The sequence below is a fragment of the Macaca fascicularis genome, chromosome 14, assembly GCF_037993035.2.
Source record: "Macaca fascicularis isolate 582-1 chromosome 14, T2T-MFA8v1.1".
NCBI lineage: Eukaryota > Metazoa > Chordata > Mammalia > Primates > Cercopithecidae > Macaca > Macaca fascicularis.
The window spans coordinates 103616811-103631630 of record NC_088388.1 but is presented as its reverse complement, the minus strand read 5'-3'; the positions used below and the strand labels follow the sequence as shown (position 1 = coordinate 103631630).

The 14820-nt window shown below is 35.8% G+C and overlaps 1 long non-coding RNA gene across 1 annotated transcript in view; it reads right to left on the bottom strand.

Moving 5' to 3' along the window:
- LOC135967111 (uncharacterized) overlaps nt 1–14820 on the bottom strand; it is a 483062-nt gene that overhangs the window by 223800 nt on the left and 244442 nt on the right. Inside the window, exons 3-4 of the long non-coding RNA XR_010580978.2 lie at nt 14598–14641; nt 12564–12629 (exon numbers count right to left, since the gene is read on the bottom strand). This is a non-coding gene — a long non-coding RNA (uncharacterized lncRNA). The remainder of the gene's footprint in view (nt 1–12563; nt 12630–14597; nt 14642–14820) is intronic.

The following is a 14820-nucleotide window of genomic DNA, read 5'->3' as shown; positions in this document are numbered from 1 at the left end:
TCTCAAAATAACTTACAGATGCAGCTTAATGCAGCTCTACTCATGATCTAAATAATTTTTGGTGGTAGAATGGGGTGTTATTTCAATCTCAATTCATCTATTTCCACGTTGCCTAGAGTGAACATAAAGAATTTTATCAGGGAAAAAAATATTTTAAATTCTAGTCAAGATCTGTAACTTCATGATTGGAGGCGACGTCTCTGGTCCCAACACCAAATGACTATGAAATGAAATTACTGTGAAAATGTGTCTTATGAAGTACAATAATAAGAAAATTAAAAGTATATAGCCTCATTCAAAAAGAAAAAAATTATCTGTACGGAGTAGAACTGAGAGGAGAACCAGGGTAAAATTTATGGCCTCCAGGAGGAATTGGCCTGGGATTGGTTTCAGGACCAAGTCAAGGATTAAAATCATTACATGTTAAGAGGGAAACAGAGCAGATGGAGTTGGGCTCCTTCAAAAATGACAATCTCCAGGAATTAGGGGAAAGCACACTAAAGCACACATGAAAAACTGCTTCACACTCATTTATTTGGCAAAAAGCAGAAAACAAACAAAAACATCAAATCAGGCAATTTGAGCTACTAGTAAAGAGAACTTTTCTATGCTGCTGGTGATGGTTTTGATAGCTAATGTTTATTGTACACTTAATGTGTTGCAGACACTCTTCTAACTGCTGTATATAAATAAACTATTTACTCTCTACTGCAATCCAGTAAAGTGGATAATATTGTTGTGTTTATTTGATGAATTAGAAAACTAGGTAAACGAGAAATATTTTGCCAAGGTCATACAGCTGCTTGCCAGGGAATCTGACTCCAGAATCTATGTCCAGAAACAACCTACTGTAAGCCCTGAGAACATAAAATGGTACTGTTACTTTGGAGAGCAGAATGGAAAACTACAGTAAAAGGGAAGAGGTATACACCTGAAAACCATACATTTCCACTTCTGGATATCATTCCTATTCTACATAGAGTCAGAGAGGTGAATACAAAAAGAACCCTTGCAACATAATTGATATTAATAGTAGACACATATAGTATTTATTTTGCCTAAGAACAATTGTTATATTTATTGGCCATACTATTCTCTACAAAAGTCCCTATGAAGGAGTTTCTATTAATATCTCCACTTTAAAAATGAAGAGGCACAAAGATTGATGTTTATAATAGCAAGATAGTTGAATCTACCTCAATGCTCATTAAAAAGAAAGCAGAGTTTTAAAGCCTAATACATATAAGGAAAGCTTTAATCAGCCATACAATGAATAGTCTATACCTAAATGTAAAAAATCTAAAAACATAAACTTTCTAAAGCTTATTGATTCTAACATATTTTTAAAGCATGAAAACATAAGAGAAATATTTTTCATGTACTTAGAAGATTCCCTTTAAGTTGAGAGGGAAAAAAATGGAGTGGAAATTGTTCACTAATGACTGCCAGTATCTATATTGATTCAAGTTTTAAACAATATAAGCTCTGAAGTTAATATGGACAAATATTAAATTTTTTTAAAGCTGAGGTGTGAGTATACTAGTTTGTTATATCATTTTCCATATTTTACATATGATTATTATATTTTATACTAAAATGTGTGACAGCAAATTGAAATTGTTTTTATCATGTATTAATCAACTTGACATTAACTTTATTAACCTCATTAAAAACTGACTCGCACAATTAGACAAGTTATCATGAAAAAATAGCTAATAATATTTACCATTTATTGGAAATGTATTTTCTGAAGCCCTATAAGTTTTTATATTACTTCTTCATTTAATTATTTTTAAAATTGTTTTAAATAGATATAACTGTTGCTGAAATTGCTTGCTAAAGACAAAACTATTAACGTATTGAGCTGGGACTATTACAAAAGTTAGTCTGTTACCCACTTCCATGGAGCCGTACTACATCTATCAGGATATAGTTACCAGTAGTAACTACAGAGCTCCCAGAGTAATTAAAAGGAGATGTGTCTGGCCTCAGTAACCTTGTTGTCTGCACATAAGCCTGATGCAACTAACTGAATCATCTGGACATGGGTTCAATGCCAAAAACGCTTTAATCAGCATAGTCCCCACGATTATTGTATCTTCACCTTTCTTCATGTGATCTGAATTATGCCTGGAGGTTTAGAGTTGGCAGAAAGATGCTGTGCACTGGAAATAGAAAAAGTTCAGGATAGTTAATGAGAAGAAAGGAGTTCATATGAGTCAGTTTCAGCAGAACAAATTTCTGAAACAGTCCTTAAAAGTATGTAGAATTGTTCTAAAAAATGACATCACCTATGCATAATTTGTTACTTTTAATTATATTAAAGTTTATTTCAGCTTAGTTTTTTTATTCTGAATAGAATTACTCCTAATTTAATAAACACAAAATTTTAATATTTTTCTTATAATTCATTTTTACCAATATGAAGCTACAGCTTTTAAAACTGTTGCTAATCAATGATGTTTTACATATTATGTTCATAACTCTGATGACATTGAGAATGAAAAATCTAGTCCTACAATTCAACATCCAGTGTTCCATAAAACACAAGGAATGTGATAGGACTTTCGCAGTGGCTTCATATGGCCAATCTACCTATTGACTTCAACAAACTGAGACCTTTAATTCTTACCTTCCTCTATGTTGAACATTTTCAAAAAATTATAAAGCCACCATTGTGATTAAATTGAACTTTGTGTCATGTTTAGTTTATTTAACTCATCTGTCATCAGTTTTCTCATAGACAAAATACAGTGTAGAATATCTCCAAAGCTAATTTAATATGCAAAATTGCACCTTTGTTTTTTATTATATGTGATAATATAATATATATTTTCAATCCTTACATATACAACCTTTCCATAAATTTTTTCTTATAATTTTCACCCCAAGCCAATATCCTGATAATTATATTACTGTCCTGTGTTCCAGTGGCCTATTGATATGTAACAAAAGGAGTTTACAAGGAAAAAGAAACTTATATTTTGCATGTCCAGATTAGTCAAATGAAGAATCGAAGAACATCTTTTAAAAAAAAGAAAAAGATGTGAAAGTTGTAGAAATTATCAAGGCAGGTTAGAAAATGGAAAGGCTGGAGCGACTAGAGATAAACGTTGCTCATTTCATAAGTTTGCCTACATGCCTACATATCACTTATGGAAATTGAGCTCCTATAAATGAATCTACAGTTATTTCTGAATTAACATATTAGAACCCAACACTAATTTCACTTTGAATCAGCTATACCTTAGAGTAGAAAGCTGCTAGATCTAAAATTCTTTCAAATCCTAAGAGAAATACATCATTAGAAGGCTGTGAAAAAGAGATCAGCTTAGCTGTCATTTCCTGTGGCTCATTTCCATATACCTTTTGGAAAACAGCTCATTTCCATATACCTTTTCAGGCCCTGTAGATATTTTAGATACTAAATTTTAATGAATGCGAAATCACTGCACCCTGCAATAAAATTTTCTCATTTTACATCGACAAAGACTTAAAAAAAAAAAAAAAGCATCAAACTGGCATTTTTCCCCCAGGAAAATATTTAAATTCAGTTTTCAATTAGGCAGATAATTATACATTTGAATGAGAGAACGCTTTATCAGTAAACTTCTTTTAGACTGAGGCTGGATGGGCTCTGTGTATATCTATCTCACTACATCTCATTTTGTCTCTCTGGCACTGATGATAATGTAGTAAAGAACATGAACTGTTTTCCTTCAGCTCAAATAATGAGTCAATGGGTCTGCCAGATGAATACCAATAGCATTATTCATTATCTTGTGACAGTTACCTTTTTTGAAATATCTCACGGCTTTGTTGGTCTATATCTAGTAATTCTTCAAGGGTAATTTCTCAACCTTCAAGAAAGAGTGCATAGAGCAACACTGATTCTGGAAAAATAGGACAGATCTTATTTGCATAATCTATCAATGATTTTCTGAGTACCTACTGGTTACTCAGATTTTTCCTAAGGGATATGTAAATTATATTTATCATACTCAAGAGTAGCCCTTTCTCTTTTGATTTAGTGAGGGGAAGCAGACTCTGCCTCCCACAGGAAAGAGGCTGGAAGAAGTAGCTTCTTTTAAAGAGCACTGCCATTTTCTCCCGTATGGGTTCTCTCATTTTATCAAGTAGATTTGGTGAAGCAGTGGTGGAGTATACATTCTATGATGGTACCTTTCAATTATCCCTATGGAAGATGGCCAGTCCAAAAGTTGAATCTCTGAATTTAAAATATGAGGTACTTAGAAATTTCTATTTTTAGCTTTGGGTCTTAGCATCAATTGTAAAACAACAGAAAAATCTCACTCAAGACACAATATCTATTTACATGAGAATAAGTAAAGATATAGGTATGGAGAAGGAAGGAAGATAAATCAAAAGAATTGGTATGTGATAGTTCCTGTGTGTGTGGGAAATAAAGTTACACGGGGGATGAAGATAGCTGGTTTGACCTCCAAAATAATTGTTTGTATAACTATTGGGAAATGGAAAATGAGTGACATGAAACACACTTTAAAGACTTGAGTTGAGAACTTATACTCTTATGTGAATCAAATCAGTATATTTATATAATTTTCTTAAAGAGCATTTGTTTATTATCCAGGCTTGATTCTGAATTGAAGAACTGAAGAAAAGCTATGGCTGAAGTCCATGGGGACCAAGGGAATTGAAGAAACTTGGAGAGTATGTTTTAAATAATTGACCTCTTAGTTAATCTCCTTGAAGCAGGGTATTAGAAAACCAAATCTTGAAAACTAGTTGTTTTGAGAAACTGAATAGATCTCACAGGCAAGGAAAGATTTGTGTGTTAATCCAATGTCATTCAAATTGAAAGAGAAGAGCCACAGTTGTGAGATAAGTATATGCAGAATTATGAAAAGGAAGTCAAAACCAAGACAAATAGGCTAGCAAATGATAGGGACTCAATGTAGGATAGTTAGCTTTAATTTCAGAAGCTACACGATGGTTTCATGCACTATGTTCAGAAATAGGGAAAGATTTAAAAAAACTGGCTAAAAAAATGGTGTATTGTTCACTACTAGAAATGCCGCCTTTGAGTCATCATAGATCTCCAGGTAGATATGTTCAGTGGATATAGGAGTTGTAAGGTTAGGGAAAGATCAGGGTAAAATTTGGTAATCTAAGTATTATAAACCAAATGTCTGTGTCCACCCAAAATTCACTTGTTGAAATCCTAATTCCCATAGTGGGGGTATGGGGAAATAATTCGGTAATGAGGGTGGAGCCTTCATGAATGAAATTAGTGCCCTTATAAAGGAGACCCTAAGAACTCTTTTACTCTTTTTCTACCATGTGAGGATAAAACTAGAAGTTGGCGGTCTACAACCCAGAAGAGGGTCCTCATCAGAACCTTACCATGCTGGCACCCTGATTTCAGACTTCCAGTCTCCAGAATTAGGAGAATAAATATCTGTTGTGTCTAAGCCACCCAAACTAAGGTACTGTTTTAGCAGCCCAAACTAACCAAGACACTATGCATGTAGACAACTGTTAAACACTTGAGAACAGAGAGATTTCTCAAAGAGAACAAAGAAATAAGATGATCAGTGGGTGAAAGGTGGAATGACAACTTGTAAAGAGGCATAAAGGGGTGGAGGAGGAATAGGAGACCTGATGGAGACTTGAAAAGGAAGAGTTAAAGAGAAAAGAGAAGAATTAAGAGAATGAAGGTACAGATTGGTAATCACATCTAGAGCCATTGTAGCATTTTTGAGAATAATTGTATGAGTAGTTTGATTCTAATAAAATATTTAGCTTAATGTCTCAAGTAAAACTTTCACTTTTTCAAAATAATTTTTTCTTATATAAATCTGACAAAGAATCATAATTAATGATCAAATATTTAAAATTTTAAAGAATAAGTATGAACTATACTAGTTTTATGAATATAGAATGATCTTATTCAAAGTATTTTAAAAATTAATCATTTTGAATCTAAAATTAGAGATCTAGAGAAAGAGTGAGATAAACATAAAACAGATAAATTATTCATGGTATAAACTTAATTTTTATGATTACTATTGTGGGAACTAATTCCTTTTTCCAAATGAATGTTTGCCTCCAGGCAAGGTCAATAATTTGGAAAGGCAAAAGTTCTTTTGTGAGTCCATTTATAACTCACATAAAACACATTCTTCTAAAGGTTATATTTTATCTCATTGACCTACTATCACTTTATAATATATTAAAATATTCTGATCCTGCCTTTCCTGGTATCACTGTGCTCACTGTATCCTGGTTCTGCACTTCACACTGATTCCCATGTGATTCCCATCCCTCTGCGACCTGGTGACTTCCTGTATTGGAGTGAATACAAAAGCAAAGCATTTTTGGTCTCTCTGCAGTTGTTCAGGTTCAGACTTGAAAGTGCTCTCTTCATGAGCTATGTTTCTATCATTCTAGCTATTTATTTGGATTTTCTTCTGGCCACGCAGATGTCTGTGATAGCAGTACTTACCAATATTAACTTTCCTTCAGCATGTCCTCTGCCCAAATCCCTGCCACAGTTGTGTGAAATTGGTTTGTCCCTCTCCTCTGAGATAGCAGAATTGGGGTTATTTAGACTGTTCTGACTCTTGGAATAGGGAGGAGTAAAGGGATTTACTTTAAGATTAAGTATGGCCTTTAAAAAAATCTTTCTTCAAAGCATTAAGAAAATCCTCTCTGGCTATATTTTGTATTGAGCTAAAAATTGCCTTAGTAATAAAATCAACTCACTTAATTCTTAAGATCTCCATAAAGTAGTGCTTTCACTCTTATTATTCCCATTTAAGACACAGGGACTGAGGCACAAAGACACCCAAGGTCATAGAGTTAGTGAGAAGGAGTCAGGGCACACGACCTGTTTGTTTCTCAGTATGTATGCTTTCTCCTGTACAGCAAGTCTCAACAAGGATTGGAGAGTGCAAAGACTGACGTGATGCGCAGAGCTTTATGCCAACTTACTTGTGCCTGCATAATACTACATAATGAGCTCACCAGGTTTCTGACAACCTAGCAGAAAGCTAACTCCCTCCCAGATCTCTGAGTTCACTGGGCAGACAGAGAGGAATGGCCTGTCTTCCTACCTTCTTTCAGATGGTCAACATTTCCTGATGCATTTCTTAGAGTAAAGCATAGTGGGCCACCAATGATTTTTTTTCTACCACAAGTGCATTATCTTTAGAATAACTACAAATTTATTTTAAAATATGACAATCTTTTGACCTTTAGTCTTGATCCTTTATATTGCAACTATTCTATTTTTCTAAGTCATTTTAGATATTTTAGTGCAAGATTGAAACACGGCTGCTTCAAGGTCTCCCAGAGAGGTTTCCTTTTAGCTGGGAATCTGCCATTAAATGCTCTTGGTGATATGAGTGACAGCATCAGAGCTGTGTCTTTGAGAGACTTATCTGGCAGCAGTTTGTAAGATGCATTGCAATGGGGTAACATGGATTTTATAAGTAGTATGTTCGTGTATGCATGAAAAACACTGACATCGAATTTCTTCCTTCTGAGCTAATACTGGTTATAGGGACTTCTTGGAGTTTGCTCCAGTCGCTCCAAATAATATAGGGTTGTATGAGAAAAATCTGGCTGGGTAAATGTTGACTTATTTAACTAACATTAAGCAATCAGGAAGCTCACCAATAATGCCATGTTGCATTTTTTTAAATGTTTGACAATTTTAGCATTACCTTTTTTCTAGGCATAAAATCACTTTGGGATAACATTGCTCATAAGATTAATCTAGTCTTAAACCTTGATATCCCTTTAGATCCATGCATTTGCACTCTGACAGAGAGGTGAAATAAAAGATGTTATAAAGACTAATAAAAGACTATGATAACCAAAGACACTTTTTGGTAAAAGGAGACTGTCCTAGGTAGACATCAGAGCTGTAAATCAATAGTTAAATAAGATATAACATATTGTTTCTATATGATTACTAGTAATAATTTTTTTAGTTATATAAACAAATTTAATAATACTAGGGCAACCTGGTAGTTTTTGGAACTGACAATATTAAGTCTTTCACGTTTTAAAATTCATTTAATATGTCTCTCATAACTATAAAGTTGTAAAATTTCTCTTTAAATCGTGGGTCTCTGAAAATAATAGGAGAGATATTTAACAAACATGCTTCTTTATGAATTATTTTGAAAATAACTTTTTATGATTGCAGTAGAAAAAAGCCTTTGTAAACTCTTTTTTCCCTCTTTTTCATAGGCTGCTGCCAAGGGGAAATGAATGGTGTCTTTGAGATATTCACAAACATCCGGTGCGGATGGGGAAGCTCACTTTTGAGAGCCAGCGTTTATTCTATTTTCTGTATTTGATCCATTCTCAACAAAGGCCGTTCCCAACCCTATCTTTCACAGTATCTTTCTGCTGCACCAGATGTTGGAATAAATCTGTATTTCTTTATCAAATGCGCATTCTCCCTGTGTTGCTCTCACTTGTTCTCTTATTCTAGGACCTGGGGATATTGAGACCTGAAATGTGCCCTGAAACCTCAGTCACTCCTCCCAGATCCAGTACAAGGGGAGGTCCTGGGACATATAAGCAGGTCAGCTATAAAGTATTTGTATGACATGTGCTTCCTATGAAAGCCTTGTGTACTAGTATGTATGCAGTCTCCCCAAGGGTGACCCCATTGGGTAAAACCAAGAGTGAGCTTCAGGAATATCCTCCTAAGTGGAAATTTTCTCCTCCTTCAGGAAAAAAAAAATCTCTTACTGGAGGAAGTGTAAACATATTGTGTAACACCACTTCCCCCTCCAGTCATTCTTTTGCACACATAGAACGAAGAAGAGTGAACCTTTCTGCTTCTTCCCTCCCTACACTTCATGAATGTGATATGTAGCCTATAGGAGTTTTCTACGCTATTTTAATGGCCCCAATATAATTTTCCAGAAATACAGACATACAAATATTATTATAGTAATACTTTTCTTGCAACTTCTAATTAGTAGTAGCAATAACATATTCAGAATAAACCACGCCCATCAAGTTTCCGTAATGTCAGCCATTCTATTTATCTCTGCCTGCAGCCCCTCATAAGAGAAATAACGATGTTTCTCATGCTTGCTCTGCAGTTCCAGTGACATTCTCCTCTTACTCTTAGCCAGCAAACTCTTAAGATTTAGGTGAATTCCTTTTCAGTTCTTCCTTCCCCAGTGGGCTACTGGCCTAGTTCTTCATTGAGTTCTACCTCCTTTTCTCAAGTGGAAGCTCTCTCTTTAGTTAGTTCCATCCTGCGCCAAAGAACCTAGTTCTTACCTTGTTATTACACTCTGTAAAATTTTCAGTTCTCTGAGGAATACCCTTTCCAATATTTTTCAGCCTTTAGCCAGTTTTCAATGTCATAAAACATTACGTGAGCTGGCAGCTATGGTATGAATGGAGATTTCACAAGATTGGCTCATGTATGATGGTCTAACTGGGGGTTTAGACAGTGAACACAACTAGAAGATAATGAGGACATGAGAAAATAACATGGGCCAAGATTTGTCTTTTGGTCACATTTTTCTAATATGGGAAGGGGGCAGGGAAGTAAGTGCTGGTAGAGAAGTGTGGGGTCTTTGGTGAGCACTCTACCTTTGAATCTATGCCCATGGAGTTAAGTGAGGACAGACATTTCAGTTTTCATGCCCAAAAGGTTGCCTTTTGGTCTACCACACCCCCCATCCTGTGCCCATTTAAAGCTGAGACTTTAAGCAGGCACAGACAGAAGCAGCTGAGCAACAAGAGGCGCAGAGGAACAGAGCAGTGGAAAGTGCTGAAGAGTGTGGCAGGGCGGCAGGGCAGAGAAAGAGAAAGGAGGTATATACTCAGTAATGGGATTGCTGGGTCAAATGGTATTTCTGGTTCTAGATCTTTGAGGAATTGCCACACTGTCTTCCACAATGGTTGAACTAATTTACACTCCCACCAACAGTGTAAAAGCATTCCTATTTCTCCAATTCCTCTCCAGCACCTGTTGTTTCCTGACTTTTTAATGATCGCCTTTCCAACTGGTGTGAGATGGTATCTCATTGTGGTTTTGATTTGCATTTCTCTAATGACCAGTGATGATGAGCTTTTTTCATATATTTGTTGGATGCATAAATGTCCTCTTTTGAGAAGTGTCTGTTCATATCCTTCACTCACTTTTTGATGGGGTTGTTGGTTTTTTTCTAGTAAATTTAAGTTCCTTATAGATTCTGGATATTAGCCCTTCGTCAGACGGATGGATTGCAAAAATTTTCTATCATTCTGTAGGTTGCCTGTTCACTCTGATGATAGTTTCTTTTGCTGTGCAGAAGCTCTTTAGTTTAATTAGATCCCATTTGTCAATTTTGGCTTTTGTTGCCATTGCTTTTGGTGTTTTAGTCATGAAGTCTTTGCCCATGCACATGTCCTGAATGGTACTCCCTAGGTTTTCTTCTACAGTTTTTATGGTTTTAGGTCTTAGGTTTAAGTCTTTAATCCATCTTGAATTAATTTTTATATAAGGTATGAGGAAGGGGTCCAGTTTCAGTTTTCTGCATATGGCTAGCCAGTTTGATTATAACTCATTCTACTGTGAAGACACATGCACATATATGTTTATTGCCGGACTATTCACAATAGCAAAGACTTGAAACCAACCCAAATGCCCATCAATGATAGACTGGATAAAGAAAATGTGGCACATATACACCATGGAATACTATGCAGCCATAAAAATGGATGAGTGCATGTCCTTTGCAGGGACATGGATGAAACTGGAAACCATCATTCTCAGCAAACTAACACAGTAATAGAAAACCAAACACCACATGTTCTCACTCATAAATGGGAGTTGAACAAGGAGAACACATGGACACAGGGAGGGTAATATCACACACCAGGGCCTGTTGCAGGGTGGGGAGCTAGAGGAGGGATAGCATTAGGAGACATACCTAATCTAGATGATGGGTTGATGGGTGCAGCAAACCACCATGGCACGTGTATACCTATGTAACAAACCTTCACGTTCTACAAACATATCCCAGAATGTAAAGTATAATTAAAACACACACACACACACACACACACACACACACACACACACGAAAGAAAGAGAGAAGAGGAAGGACTTCTGGACGCTGAGGAGAGTTCAGCTAGGGGCAGTCAGAGAAGACTTCAGTAGCTGGGCAGCCCTACTTCAGGGGAAGATCACCTTCCCACTCCATCCTCATCTTCCAGTTCCCCATTCATCTCACTGAGAGCCACCTCCACCACTCAATAAACCTTGCACTCATCCTTCCAGCCCACATGTGCTCTGATTCTTCCGGTACACTGGGCAAGAACCCAAGTTGTCACACTGGCCCCTTTTCTTCAGATAAGGCAGAGGGTCTAATTGAGCTGATTAACACAAGCCATCTGCAGACAGCAAAACTGAAAGAGCACACTGTAACACATGTCCACTTGAGCTTTAAGAGTTGTGAACATTCACCCCTATAAGCTGCTATAGGGCCAGAGCCCCAAAACGCTCCTCACAACCTATGCACCTGCCTGTCTGCATGCTCACCCTACGGGTTTGAGCATCTGGACATGGAAGAAGCCAGTCACACCCAAGTCACATGCCCTGCCAGGGGGATAAGGTTACTTCTCTAATTTCAATTTACTTTCCTCAAAATTTAGTCTATGCTACGCGTCCACCCTGTATTTGTCTTCCTTCTCAACACTTAATTTCTTTTTCCCTGCCCCTTTGACTCCAATACTAATTTGCAGTGCACTTCAACCTGGGGCAATGACACAAGATTTTACATTTGGAGTAAGATACTAATAGAGCAGCAGTGAAGATGCGGCGGAAGCCAAGGAGACTTACCTTCATGTTAGGGACACCATATGTGGAGTCATTGCATCCAGATAAGTAAATCCACCCATTCCACATGAGTAGAATCACTATCTTAGAAGAGTGGCTAGTCTGGCTTCCTGCCACCCTCCTCTAATATCTACTTTTTCTTCTATCAAAACAACTAGAAATGCAATGATATAGAAGTTTCCAAATCTACTATAGGAACAATCTCCTTACCAGTTCCTAATGCTTTGGCTCTCCCTTTCATTTCCATTGTGCTAAACTAGAATCATGTTAAACAAACAAAAAAGCTTCTTTATCAGAGTGCAAAGATAAAAAAACAACCTAATAAGTGCAAATAATTTTTTTACCATGTTTTTCAGAAAGAAATGCCCAGACATTAAAAAGTTTGAATCTTACAAAATTAGTTGTGAATCAGGTACTAATTAATATATGATTAGACATTTTGAGATCCAAAATCAAATGAGAGCTTGGTTATCTTACCCTGAGACAGAAGAAATCACTGAAAGGCAAATCTAGAGAAAAGTCTTTGAGCAAGAACAAATGCCTGTGAGTGAGAGCTCACTGGGAGGATCGCCTAAAAGCACAAGGAATACCTTATGGGAGTTTCTAAAGGGCCAGATATTGGTATAGCTGCTTCACAAAGCTGTCATTTAAACCCAGTTTGGATATGGCCTGACTGCAGATATTGTACAAATGCAATCATGTAAAAAACTCACAGAACCTTTGGTTTTCTTCTCAAACAGCCATTTCTGAAATAAATCCCAAGAAGTCAACTCCAACATGGTTCCTAGGGAAGAAACAAAGCAGCTTCAGTTTTCACACTTTGTTTTCAGTTTCCAGGTGCTTATTCTAACCTGTTGAGGAGGTTCATTTTCATTAAACACTATGTATTATAGATATATGTATACAAATATAACACACATACTCTATATACCCATAGTGTGTATATATGTGTGTATATATATTATATATGTGTATATATAATATATATATTTTTTTTCTTTCTCAGATACTTTTTTTTCCTATATAAAATTGTTGAGATTTTACTGGATGAATGGGTAAAGAAAGAAAAATGTTAAATTTTATATTTCATTTTTAACCAAGTATTTGTTGAGCATTATACCCAGTTGTGACATATCCTAGATAAAATGAAGAAACCATGTCATCTAATAGCTCAAAGCTAAGTAGGGAAGACAGAAACACAAACATAATTACAACAGACTCTGAAAAGTGTACAAATTAGTATATGCATGAAGTATACTTGTGACCGATATAAGGGGTTTCGGCTAAGTATTCACAGACGGAATACTTGGCCAACTCTTAAAGAATGAGTAGAAGTTCTTTACATATAACTTAAACATAAAACTACCTCAACCTTAAGTACTACAGAATGCATAAATGAGTGCTCTAACACGGAACAGACTCAAAAAACTTGATATGACCTTGTTTATAAGACTAGATCACCTTACTGATAAACTTAATAGCTCCTTACATATATTCCTTTTTTTCTGACCCTGCATTAGAAATACTGAAATGCATTCTCTCTCTTTGTTCAGCCTCCTTGAACTTATCCACTCTATATATGTATTGAATCAAGAAAACAGTTGGGAATTTCCCTAGAGTTGCTTTCTTTTCGGCATTTATTATTTTCCTTCCTTCAAATAATATCCCATCTGCTTTTGGAAAACTACTAGTTTTGCATTATTGGTTATGCAATTTTGATGATACTGCCTAGGGTTTATTCGCACAGCTCACACTCTTGGCCACAGTGATTGAGGTCAAAGAAAGGTTCCAACAGATTGATTATTTATTGCATGAGTTCACTAATTAATGGATGTATGCAGGCTTAAGCCAATAGGTACATTATATTTTCCTGGCCATCAGGATTGCTACAGGTATTGGCCAATAATTTAGTCCAGTCCTAAAAGTGTGATCTCCAGAACAACTGTTAGACCTGTGAGACAATAGCTTCTCTGAAGTGGGTAGTAGAAGAATGTAAAGGTTGCTGCTTGCTGCTGCTCTTGTACATCCATTGAGAGGCACTATTCAAAGGGTTGAACTAGCCCGGAGAGCAAGGGACAGCATAAAGAGAAATTCTAATTATTAGAATTAGAGTCTCTAATTAAACTGAACTGCTTGTTTACATTATAGCCAATAATACCTCAGTTTTATTAATCCAATTTAAGTTGAATTGTCAATCACTTAGAGCAGAAAGAGCCCTGACTGATAGATACCATCATCTTGCTGGTCAACTTGTTGCAATTCTTCATTTGCATAAGTTGGTAAACTTTTCACTTCTTAACAGTTGGGATCTCACCAGTCTACAGAGAGGCAGTCTATTTTTATCTATTTTCCACTTGCTTCACAAAATCAGGATGATCCAGGAACTGCCATCTCTGTAATTGACAGCATTTAAGTGTAATACTTTATGATACCTTTTGTCACCTTGTTTCTTTCCTTTATGTTATCTCTTTACTTTTCTGGTTCAGAAAGTCAATTTCCATTTTCACAGGTCTTCCAATGGCCTTCTTTTCCTAAAGCACCTTATTTTTATACAGATATTTTAGCTTTTAAGAAATTGATGTATACAGTTAACATACAGAGCACATTCTTATATTCCATGCTGTTAGGTAGCTACTAAACCGATTTATAGCCTGTCAGAGCAACTATCTCTGAAACCACTTTACCAAAGTTTAAAATTATCTGAAAATAGTAAATTAAAAATAATTACCTGGAAAGAAGTATTCTAACTTACCAATGATCAGATTCACAGGATTGCCACAAATTGGGTATGAATATCTAAAAATAGAAAATGTAATAAAATATACATAATATTATGTATAAAACCATATTACACATATGGGAACTTCCAATTTTTTTTTTTCTGAATCACAAAGTGCTTCAAGGTCATCAACAAAGATTAATTACCATGTTTCTGTGAATTTGTACATGGGCTTCTTGTTTCTTAGAGATTTCTG